The sequence below is a fragment of the Leptodactylus fuscus genome, chromosome 2 (assembly GCF_031893055.1).
Source record: "Leptodactylus fuscus isolate aLepFus1 chromosome 2, aLepFus1.hap2, whole genome shotgun sequence".
In the NCBI taxonomy this organism is placed as follows: domain Eukaryota; kingdom Metazoa; phylum Chordata; class Amphibia; order Anura; family Leptodactylidae; genus Leptodactylus; species Leptodactylus fuscus.
Genome location: NC_134266.1, coordinates 48,843,371 through 48,856,268, shown reverse-complemented (window position 1 = coordinate 48,856,268; position 12,898 = coordinate 48,843,371). Strand labels below are relative to the sequence as shown.

At 43.4% G+C, this 12,898-nt stretch overlaps 1 protein-coding gene across 7 annotated transcripts in view; it reads left to right on the top strand.

Annotated features, from left to right (window-relative positions):
- Positions 1-12,898, top strand: part of ABR (ABR activator of RhoGEF and GTPase) — a 265,327-nt gene that overhangs the window by 223,869 nt on the left and 28,560 nt on the right. The window lies entirely within an intron of this gene.

Genomic DNA, 12,898 nt, shown 5'->3' with positions numbered 1-12,898 from the left:
TTCCCAGGCCATGCCATGCCTCACTTTCCCTAAATAGCTTCCAGTACTGATCTTGTGTACTTTGGTATAAAGCGTCCTGGGGAGTTGAGTCTTCTGGTCACGTATCGCAGATTTCAGCATTTTCTGTATGATATACTGCACAATGCAGGTCAGGGCACATCCCAGTAGACCAATAACCAATGTATATTACAGCGTATCAATAGCTGGATCTGTGCTACTACTCTACGCTGAGCTACCGTATATTACACAGATCCTGGTGTTGATACTTACAGAGGTTGTCCCAAGATGGAAACCCATCACCTTTCCACTGGACACGTGTTTGTAATATTGTCTTGGAACGCTGTTCATCTTGTGACACACACATGTGGCCTTATCCAGCCAAGTGGAAAGGTAGAAGGGTCACCTCTGTATCTTCATCAATCCTTTAGACTTGGCATGGTGGAGCAGTGAGGATGCTCGACCATTAATTCATTCAATTGTGGGAACATGGGACCCCCATTCTTGCAATCAGATGGGGTCCCAGTGTTCAGACCCTGACCGGTCAGGTGCTAAAGTTCATCACTGAGAAAAAAGAAATTTTGTGGGATTGAAAATCAGCGCCCTGCGTCTGAATATCCTTTTTTTTGGCAGCAAGCCCCATGTAGAAGAAGAGAAATCACAGTCACAGAAATTTTCTTAAACAAATCTGTGAATTTCCCCTTATTGTGTAAGGTTTAGATTGACGATTGCAAATTTTTTTTCCTATGTTGACTTTTTTTTTTTTTTAGTTATGAGTGTGTCAGCTTTTTATTGAGAAAACTGAGAGTTACATTCAGTATACATTCCTTGAATGTCCCGTGCCGTGTGTTGTGTTAGCTGCAGTGATATACAAGCCTTCCATGCCCTGTCATAGACCTATCGGAGCTGTAGACCCCTCTGGCTTTGATTGACTTGCCAGTCATTAATTGGATAGATGTTCCCGGTAGTCCCTCAGCTATGTCACGTATGACTGCTCATGTGGGAAGGTAAAGTCACAAGCCGTACGTTTTCAATTCTTACTGTTCCTTATGTTTCTAATTATATCAGTCCCTTCCCTTCTGGGTCATTATCGGCCTCCAAAAATCTCTTTTAATGAATCACATGACTGATGAATGCACCAGACCTGCGGTAATGATAGGCACAGTCATCATCCTTGTCCTGAAGGATAATTTTAATATTGAAAATTCAAGCCAGGCCTTCCTTCTACTGTACAATTTATCCAATTTGAGAGGCCATATGATGATACTTGTCATTGACGAACAGCGTAATTATCCGACAAGAAGTCTCCAACTTTCCTGATGTGTTAATGACCTGTATGAGCGAACGCACTGTTGACCCTCTTGAATGTTAGGCTTCTGCAGAGGTCATCGGCACTCCAGCTGCTGTGAAACTACAACTCTCAGCATTCTCCATTCCCTTCCATGAAAGTTCCAAGAACAGCAGAGCAAGTATGCATGCTGGGAGTTGTAGTTTTATTACAGCTGGAGCGCCAAAGGTTGCTTTCCCCTGGACTAACGCCGCACAACACTGTGACATTACATTTAATGATTGTCATTGTGGTCACATTTGAGCATGCAAACCACCAAAAATACAAACCTGCTGAATTTTTGGTCACAACTCCTACGCAACTTTGCCATTATAGTTGGCAACTTGTGATCTGTCTACAATGTGATTGTTTCTTTTTATTGTTTTCAGTCTGACACAGCCAAATTGTAGCTTACAAAGAGGATTTCGAGGCGGCCTTACACCCCAGATTCCTCTCCAAATTGTGTCCTTGTGGCAAACAGCTGAAGCAGAGCTTTGGCTTCTTCTACAAGTCTACTCGCTGAGAGACGATGAGGCTCTTCAGGATCTGCGGCTGAATCAGCTACGAAATCTGCGCCAAGATCCTGCAGAACTCGTCCACCATTTTTGCATATTAAAAACAATGGGCGGCAGATTCTGGTTGTAGTTTGGAGCTGGTCCAAATTCCTTTCTCTAAACGGCCCCTAAAATTGTCGCACAATGGCAAGTCAGTCAAATTGCGCACATTTTTGGGGGACATAAAGCGGATCAGTCAACATTTTGGAGACACGTTTGCAGATTTGACTGTGATACACACATCCAACTTGCAAGGTGGGGGGATGGTAATGCTTAGTTTTACTTTATTCATACAGTTCCCCGAGGAATAATAGGAATGGCATGCCGCTGTTACATAAAGTGCACATATTTTTAGCCCACATATAAGAATTAGAAAAAGTCCTAAAAATGAAAAAAATGTGTGTATGTGTTTGTATGTTCTGCATTAGAATATACATTATTATACATTATAATCTTATTTTGGCATCATACATTTATTCACACTAGATAGGGCTTTGGCACAGTGTGATTTTTGTCATTGTTGCACCACTCTTTCCCTTATAGGGATACAATAGAACAGCAGTAACCTACAACAGTCCTAGTCTTAGGCATCACTCCAAGAGGAAAAAAAAGAAGGAAATTTTGCTCTGGTTCCAGGCATTGGTGACTTGTGACACACGTATAAGAACATGATGCAATGAAAACCTCTCTCCCAGCGTCCACGTGCAGAATCTACATGGTCAGCATTCTTCATGGTAGATGTGGCAGCTGGTTTTGATCCACAAAATAAAATACAGGTTTGTTAGCTGAGCACCTCTTATATTCTGCATTTTTGTGCAGAGCCCTGGACCAGATGCAGCTTTTCACAGCGAAAATAGACGTAGCAGAGCCAAGTTTTATTTCATACCGTAATATCAGTACAAGTTTTATCGTCTGCATTGGGTTCCTGATAAACCAGGGGACAATGCAGTCTATTATACGTATACTGTCTATTGTAAAGAAGGTAAAAAAAAAAAAAGCGGCTTCACATTTGGGGAAAACGTAACTAAAAGTGGATTAAAACTCTTTAAAGGGTCTTTAATGTTCATATTGGCCGTCAATGTTTGACCGCTTGTGGCCTGATCTCCAGGACCTGGTACTTGCCACAATGTACAGCCTGTTGCAGCCTATAAACATACCTTTAGGTTATATTCAGATGGTGCAGTTTGGGTGGTGTTGACAACACATCAAAACGGCATCTTTGGAAAAAAAAAAAAAACAACAACTTTTTTTTCAATGTAATTTTGTTAAGGCTGTGTTCACATGGCAAATCGGTGGAGGAAAATCTCCTGCATGGAGGATTTTTTCAGTGTAAAAAACGATGGAGGTCACTATAGTCAGTGGGGTCCACCAGGCTCCTTGTGTTACCACTGTTTTAAGGGTAAGTTCACACAATGCAACGTGCCACGTGATCTGGCACGTATACGGCGTGTGAGAGTTTGCGCGCCGTAAACGCTCCCATTGATTTCAATGGGAGTTAGGGTGCGTTCACACGGAGGAAAGTGGAGCGCAATCTGGCACGTATACACGTTCCGGCAGATTACGCGCTCAAAATGCTCCCATTCATTTCAATGGGAGTTAGGAGCGTATACGTCGCGGCTGCAAAATCACGGGAACAAAATAACGCGGTGTATACGCTCCTAACTCCCATTGAAATGAATGGGAGCATTTTGAGCGCGTAATCTGCCGGCACGTGTATACGTGCCAGATTGCGCTTCATTTTCCTCCGTGTGAACGCACCCTTAGGATAGTATACGCCGCGTTATTTTGCAGCCGCAAAATAACGTGGCGTATACGATCCTAACTCCCATTGAAATCAATGGGAGCGTTTACGGCGCGCAAACTCTCACACGCCGTATACGTGCCAGATCACGCGGCACGTTACATCGTGTGAACTTACCCTTACAGTTCGCCTCTCTGTTCTTCGGGTCCTCCCATCAATGGACATGAGCCAAGGAAAGCCAGCGCTAGTGTGAACCTAGCATCAATGCAAAGAAATGTACGCTGCACCTAACTGCACTGTCTGAATACACTGTTATGCTTTCCCTTCATATCCCTTGCCGCAGCTGGCCACACCTTATATATATTCATCATCCCCCTCATGTCTTGTCCAGTAGGCAGGAGAGGAGCGGCATGTCAGGGGGCCACAGCTGTGCCTGGCACCGTATGATTAATGATCCCCCCTGTGGTATCTTGGCCTCATTTCATTACATACTTGTCTGGTGAGCCACGTGCACACTGTTACGCAGGAGGTGGCACATCAGGAAGCGCTGCTGCTGCTTAAGTGTTTTTTTATGAGCGTCTTGGACATGGTTGCTATCCCTGAGCAGAGAAAAGTACAATCTGTATCCTCACAGCGGAGATTGAGGAGATGCCTGGACACCTCTTAGTAGATCCTTTTACAGAACATTTACTTGATACTGACTGTATGTGAGAAAACTGTTACTCGGACATCAGCCAATGTAACAGGATTCCATATTTGCAGCATCAATGTCCTGCTTCTGCAGCTTGATAACTTATCACAGGTGACAACAAAGGAAACAATGACAAATTATTAGGAAAACAATTTTCCAATGACTCTTCATTGTATTTTGTTGTCTGCTGTGATAAGATATCGGACTGCAGCAGTTTAACCAATTGCAGAAGTTCAGGTTAACTCTGCTACATCTGTATTTATAGAGGGTTTCAAGTAAATGGGAGAATGTTGCAGTAACCAATCATGACCACTGTGCAGTCTGTGGCGCTGTACTTTGGGTACTGAACTCAGTTTTGTTCTGGAGCAACAGACGTAACAGTCTACAGATCAGCAGGATACTAGGCATTGGACTCCCAGCAATTGCTGACCGATCCAGGAAAAAAAAAAAATTTTTAATTTAGGACATTTAAATTTTTTTAGGATAAGAAGATCCTTGGGGGTCTGACTCCTGAGACCCCCATGAAATGACAGCAGCACTTCACAGGCCATGTGATGCCATGTTCGTTGCTCACATGACCTAAACGTAGCTCAGTCACATTCAAGTGAAGGGGCTGAGCTGTGATACCAAGCATAGCCGCTGTACACATGTGATAAGTACAAATAGTGAATTGGCTCAAACCCCTTTAATGCCAATATACCCGTGCTGCTAACCCTATACTTACACAGGGGGGTTCTTACTTAGCTGTATACAGAACTAATGTGAAATGTTAATATTAACCAGCAAAATCACATTGGTAAATCTGTCTAGGAATGAAAAATAGATATTTTTTATAGCGCACAAATCAACATTGGGAATAAATGACCAGTTACCACATTGCTTCCCAATTCTGGACGATATAGTCCTCCACTTGTAGTACAGCTCTATGCAACACCTCATATCTCAAGTTTCTTGGTCACACTTGGGGTTCTGAGTAGTCAGACTTTTCTATATGACTTATAAGGCTGCGTTCACATTCACAGCGGAGTTGAGTCTGTCACAATGTCCACCTGAAAATTGGTGGAGGGAAAAAATACTGCACAGAGGACTTTTTCATTTGATGGTTTCTGTTTTAGAATGACGGACCCCATTATAGTGAATAGTCGTGTGTTACCGCTATATTAATGTGACCCCTAGCGTAAGGCTACATGAACTCAATGGGGGGACACGTCTAGATGGGCATTGCATACACTGCATTGATGTACTGGAGTGAGATGCATCGAATTCAATGTAGAGGGACGTATTAATGCATTGCGGACCACACAGTTTCTGGAGTAAATTATAGTGACTTTTTGGGGTATATGAGACCACACACCCTCCTGCTAAGACATTTTCTGAAAAAGATTCAGGCCAGGGACAGACCTGAAGGAGTTACAGCTAAGCAGCCGTGGTGTAGTAAAGGGAGTCTGTCACCAGAACGCAACGTCCGTAGCTTCATCGCAATCTGCACATGCCCATAGACTATAATGGGCTCATCCACACCACAAATGCAGATAAAATAGGACATGCTTCATAATGTGCAACCCTTGTATATGGCACAGACACAAAAATGGTCTTGTACAAAAATCTGTCACTTTTTCTGGCGTAGGAGGTTTGATGAATTCTCCTTTATACCTCAGAGATCTGCTGTCTTTTTCCTCAAAAATGAGAGCAGATTAGCGCACAGGGAAAAGAGAAATATTACTCAACACATTTCCTAGAAAGTTTCTGTACTCTGATGTCCTCTGTCTGTGGGGAAAGCAGATGTACTGAGCGCAGTGTGAATGCAGCCTAAACCTGTGTTATTACTAATCCGTCTATGTATGTAAAGCTGAGATATTGTAAATTCTAGTATAACACTGCCTTGTACTTCTTGGTGGATGCTCTGCACACAATATGCATCAATACACACATCAGGCCTCACCGTGCCCTTGGAAAATGTCAGATTTTACCCTTTGCCCATTCATTTGAATACATTTTAATGAATTGTCAAGAATGTCTGCTCATGTTATTGAGTCAGCAATCCCAATTCTTCCTGCAGACACATTACGGTATATAGGGTATAGTGATATCTAGGGGGTGGCTGGGTCTTTTCTTCAAGGTGACACATGATGTAATGATTATGTCATCTCAATGACAGACCTGTCGTTTACTTGTTTATGGCATATTGTGTGCTCTTAGTTGACAGGTCTTGGCCATCACTGGTGGTCCATTGATAGTAATGAGCAGGCCTTTCACCATGTGTCCCTGTATGTGAGGTACGTGTGCCTAGACTCTGCACTCCATGATGGGACAACATACTGTCCTCCTCACTGACACAGCTGTCATCTCTGCCCCCCTCTGCGCCATGCTGTTATGCACACAGATTGGGGTCCTGACCTCTCCCCAGCCCTATAAAATCTTGTTTAGACTAAGTGCTCTCGCTGCCAGTCTTCTGATGGTGCTGAGGGGGCTGACATAGTAATGTATGTAGAGGAGGGCGGCGACATGGGTGGCTTGTGTGCTTCCTCTGTAATAAGTACAAGGCTTAATATGGAAGTGTGTGATGATATTCATATAATCTCAGTGTAAGCCATTAGCTGTATGAAATGTGGGTGTCCGGGAACTAGAGGGGCTCTCACAGATTTATGGTGTTGGGTGGTGGTACGCTTTGTGCATAATGGGCTTCATTGCTCTACCAAGCTCCTTTTTTGCAACTCTCCTGTTCCCTGAAAATATTAGCTGCTGTCAAGGCCTTTTCTACAACCTTCCTGATCCCCTAAAATCTTATCTGGTCATCAAGACCTTGTCTACAACCTTCCTGATCCCCCTAAAATCTTAGCTGCTGATCGAGCCCTTTTCTACAACCATACAAACTGTACCAGCATATCAACAAAAACACAAAATGTCAGAAACAGAGACACCAATTCACTGTTTGATTCAGGGTTCTGATGACTCCTATTAAGCCCCTAATCCAGAGTGTTTCTTAGAGAGAGGTTTAAGATTAGGGACTCAAACTTCACCTGGACTTTGTTAATAAAGTACCTCACTTTTTCACTGGACTTACTTTGGAGAGCTGCCTGTTTTTGCTTGTCTATAGTGGGTACAGGCAAAGTTGTGAAAGAACAACCATAGACCCACACGCAGATATGAATAGTGGCAAAAATCCAAGAGGTGGAATCCCATATGTCAAACACGTAACTGGTCAAAACAATATAAAGATATGTATGTGCAAGCCCAGGCTCCTGGTACAGATTACCAGCCCTTGATGATCGACTTGAAAGGGTATCTAAGGGTTCAGCAGTTCTCGCAGTGCCACATCTGTCCTGTGACCCCCCTATTGACTTATAATGACCCATAAGAGCATTTTATAGACTTCCTGCATAGACTGCAGCCTGTTGCCAGCATGGGGGCAACAAGTAGACTACTGCCCCAGGAAAAGCTCAGCTATTCTGTCCTGACTGGGATCTGTATGGTGGTACCTATGGATGGCTCATACTATTTTTCCTGGCACATCAGCACAGAATTATGGTGAACACATTCACTTGCATTATAAAAAGCCAGAGGATATAACTTGGCATAATAATGCCTATTGATGTCATCCAGATTCTGGCAGCCCTTCTGAGTATTATACAGGCTGTTGTTTGCGGTGGTCCCCCGTCATCTAATACTTTAGCACAAGAACAGTACGTTAAAATACTTAATACATGAAGATGCAAGTCACGCTATATAACATGTCTGGGAGATAATAGAAGAGATCTGTATTGTGTCAGTGCTATTCAGTGGGTGGCTGCATGCACCTATTTTTGTGAATACACACCTTTGACCACTGCTGGTCTTTTACATGTAGCAGGTGCCACTTACTTGTTTGTTTTGTTGTGCACACACATACACACACACACCTATACAGTATAGTTGTAAAAAATACAGCATAACAATGCAAAGGAGGAGGACGCAGAAATAGGCTCCAAATATGTAGATGAATAGCAAACAGGGCAGCCGTCGGTATCAAGAGTTTAAACTCAAAGCGTATGTCTCATAACTATCTAAATAAAATAACACCCCTAATATAGGTTCTTAGTCTTAAAGTGAATATGCACCCTTCAATATTAGTTGTTGAATTATGTTCGATATTTATCATTTTATCTTTATACTGTTCTGTTTTTCTGTTACAAAGCTTCAAACTCTCCTTATGGTCATCGATTTAAAAAAAAAAAAAAAAACCTTCAGACTACCTGCATTGGCCACTAGAGGGAGTTTAAGTTTTACATTGCACTCAGTAATAACTCACTATGCACTGAGCTCCCCCTAGTGGTGGCTGCAGATAGCCAGAATGTTCTCTTTTATCTAATTTTGTGCATTTCTAACTGACCACAATATTAACATAATAAGATTATTGTCACAGGATTTTGGATCTACTATAAAATCCATATTTAGAGGAGTTGCTTCTAGATGTATCTTACTTGGGAATTTGTGCACGCTGAAAATACTCAGCATAAGCCGTGGGAATTCTCTGTGCAGCCTTCTGCAACGGGATGATGATGCAGTGCATCTGCATCCCGCTCCTAATTAGTCCTGAATGAATGGGCCTAATCAAGAGTGAGTTTTGAGCCGTGGACGCCGTGGCTGTCTCAGCCGTGGAATCTGTGGCAAGATAAGGCATGTCGCTTCTTTTTCCCGCTAGCTGGGGAAAAAAGCGAGTGACCCCCATTGAAATGAATGGGAGGCCTTTTTGTAGACGGATTCCGCGTCAAAATCCGCCTGCAAAAAACTCCATGTGAACTGACCCTAAGGAAGTTGAAGCTGATTCTGCCACAGAATCTGTAAATTCTGCACCATCAAAGTGTTACTTCCATGGGAGTTATCAGGCAGAATCCGCCTGAGGATCAATCCTGGCGCTTCATTTTTTCGATAGCTAAACACAAAATCATCTGTCTACCATTCATTTCGCTGGGATCGGCCTCAAATTCAGCTGTGTGAACATACCTTTAAAGAGACCCTTTCACTTCTCCATTTGACAAGCGAGATGGTAACACTTAGTTGTCAAATGATTTATACATTTGTAGGAGGAATAACAGAGGAGCAGCTCAGAGTTATAAGAATAGATGCTCCTGAATTATGTTATAGGGATTATGGTGAATGGTCCTCTTTAATACCAGTGCACAATGAAATGCCAGGTAACAAGGGCGCACCTTTACTCCCCTCCTCCTCCCTGGCAGGAGTCAGTGGCCGTGTGTTTCCCTGTCTTTATCACATTACAGCAGGCAGATTATTCGCTCCTTCCGCTCACTCTGCTGGAATGTTAATGCTTTGCAGGGTTATAGGATCGCAGTGTGCTACATTCATCCTGCACTGTTTTCCTACTTTACTCCACATTCAGCTAAACAAACAACTGCACAACTCCGGCCTCTCTGTCTGTGTGAACACTGAGCAAATAAACACTGCTCTTATCCAAGTTGTATAGGCCTAGAGGATTCCCCAATCCTTTGGGGAGAGGAGGGAGGGTTTGCGTTTCACTGTTCCATAACTACTACTCCCAGCATGTCCCGTCTATCTGTGTGATGTATGGCTTATTGTCAGACTGAAGCAGAATGAGACCACTATAATCCAGCCACTATACAAGGACCGCAGACAGCTGTTTCCTATGCTGTGTATAGTATGGGCTTCGGCTCTGCCCCATATAGCTGATCAGTGCAGGAGCCCCCTCCAATACGTATTTATGGCCTAGCCTAAAAATGACCAGTTTGTGGACATCCCCTTTAATAAATGACTAGATATAGTGGAAGTTTTCTAATAAACTCTCTATCAATCTGCCCAGCTCCTCCTGCACATCGGGCTACATTTTCAATGTGACAGGTTCCCCTTAAAGCTAACTAGATAAAGATGTAGGGGGCGTTCACACTACCGTTGGTGTCCGATTGCAGTGTCCGTTGCTACTGTCCGTTCAAGATTTTAGCAACGGACACTAGCTGTGTCCGTTACAATTTCCATTCATTTCAATGGGATTTCATCTGTTGTCAGTTTGTGTCCGTTTGTGTCCTTAAGGGTCCGTTAACAACCATGTCCGTTTTTTCAAGCGGACAGAGAAATCACACATGCAGGATTTTTTTGTCCGTTTGAAAAAACGGACAGAAAGTGTCCGTTTTTTATTTAACATTGAGGTCTATGGGCAACGGACATATAACGGACAGTAACTGATGGCCATCAGTTACAGTCCGTTTTTTTCTGTCCGTTTATTTTCTGCACATGCTCAGAAAGCATAAACAGCAAAAAAGAAAAAACGGACAGTATAAAAAACGGACACCAACTGATGCTAACTGATACTAATGTGTCCGTTTTTTTTAACTGATCCATTAAATGGATCAGTTAAAAAAACGGACGCATTAACATCAGTTAGCATCAGTTAGTGTCCGTTAATGTCCGTTATGATAGATGTCCGTTTTTTTCTTTTAAACGGACACCTTCATAACGGACAACAACGGTAGTGTGAACGCCCCCTAATGGGTCGACCTTGTCCAGAGATAAAGTGGTTGATCTAAGTATGTCCAGCTTCTCAGCCTTTATCTTAAGTGTGTGCCTGGAGATTTCACAATGGCACTCACTTTATATGGTGTGGAAAACGGCTGAGGCTGTTGGGTGTTATACTCTGCCGAGGTCCCAGGAGATGGCTTATTTGTATGCCGCATACTTTCTGGAGATCTGTGACTGGTTCCTGCCAAAGCCTCTCTGGCCTCCCTCTCTGCCATTACTGATTTTGGCCCATCTGGGACATGGGGCCTGCGATGAGAAGCAGATGTGGCTTACGGGCATTTCTTCTGCTGGGTTTTTTCAAATGTGGAGTTCATTTTCACAATCGCATAGCTGCGACATATTTGTCAGTTTTGTGCTTTTTTTTTTATTTGTTAGTACACGATTTTACCAACATCAGAACTTAAAAGCAACCGTCAGATGACTTATGCCTACCAGATGACTACCAGAACTTTGTAGGGGACTTATAAATTCATGACAGACACACTTTTTTGGCCACTCATTGCAGAGATTACTTATTGACTTTTTACTTATTGAGTTATCAACTTTAATCTGGTATGCAAATTAGGTGGCAAATGTCTTGAGGCTGATTCCAAGCTTGGCAAGTGCCCTGGGCTCATAAACCATGCCCAGCACTTCCCTCCTGGCCATGATGGATGGCACCAGCCTTTACCAATTTGTTTCCTGGTTAGGGCAATGGCTTTACAGATATGCTGCACTTGCAATACATCCATCTCCTGTACACTTCAGGACAGAGGTTTAAAGGGGTATTCCACGTCGCATACTCACCAGTCTTCACTGCTGTAAAATCTTCTTTCTTCCTGGTTTATTGCGTCATTTGGTGGGCGGGGTTTCACATGCAACCTGCCGTTTAGCTCCGCCCCCAATTCATGTGAAGCTCCGCCCACCGCATAGCGTGATCCTATGGGGCGGCTGAAGGGTCTGTGATGTCATCAAAGGTCCTCAAATAACACCATATGCGCAATATTGGACTATGAAGTACAGGCAGGAGCAACTCCATTCTGTGTTACATACAGAGACTGCCTGTGTCTGCCATAATGAACACAATTGAATTAGCTAGCCTGATAACTGGGAGAACAGAAGAAATGAAAGCAGCTCCTCTCCCCTATCTGCTAACAGGAAGCTAGGTCACCTGGTGTAGACACAGGAATAGCTAGAAACACAGGCTCGCTCCCTGCACTTAGCCCCTCCTCCCTCTCCCCTGAGAGCAGCAGATACATCACTTGACTTTTGAGCAGATAAGTCAGGGCTGTGGCCACAATGAATTGAATAAAGTAAGATAGTGGACAAACAAAGCAGTTTTGCTGAAGCAGTGTATTTAGGAAAAGTCTTACATCCACATTAACAAGCAGTATAGATAGGATCCTTGTGATGGGACAACCCTTTTAACTTGAATCTACTGGGTCCCAGTGCAGTATCTGTAATGGAGCCCCTACCTTGTACCGTTTAAAGTAGTGGTATATTTTATGTTGCAGAGGGAACACCCACTATAGCTGCACCCTTCTCCTGGGCCCTTTGCTAGCTTTTCGGATTGATGGTTGTGGTGTATGAACAATACATCCGTGGAGCAAGTGCTCACAGTAGCAAGTGTGCCTGCCTGAAGATTTCAACACCGATCCCCATAACACAGGCAATTGTGAACACAGCCAAATAAGCCCAAGAAGGATGATTGGGGCCACTTTTAAGGCACTTGCCATCTCTTTTGCACATTAGATTGAGTCCATGCTCACGGCTGAATTGATATGGGGCTAAATTTGCAGCGGAATACAGTTGGATGACACACTCAAGTATCATGCAAGTGCATTCACATCCATGGAAGCTTCTGATCTGTTCCGTTCCGATGACACTGAACAGAATAGGACCTGCTCTATCCAGCTTAGTGGTGTTGGAAAGGATTGGAAGCCCCCATAGACGTGAATGCACTTGGATAACACTCAGATGTCATTGGCATTCCACTGCAACCTCAGCCCCACATCGGATGCACACTCGGTCATGCTCATGAGGTCTAAAGCTGGTCTTTCTCAGTAAGAAAAGACATGAAT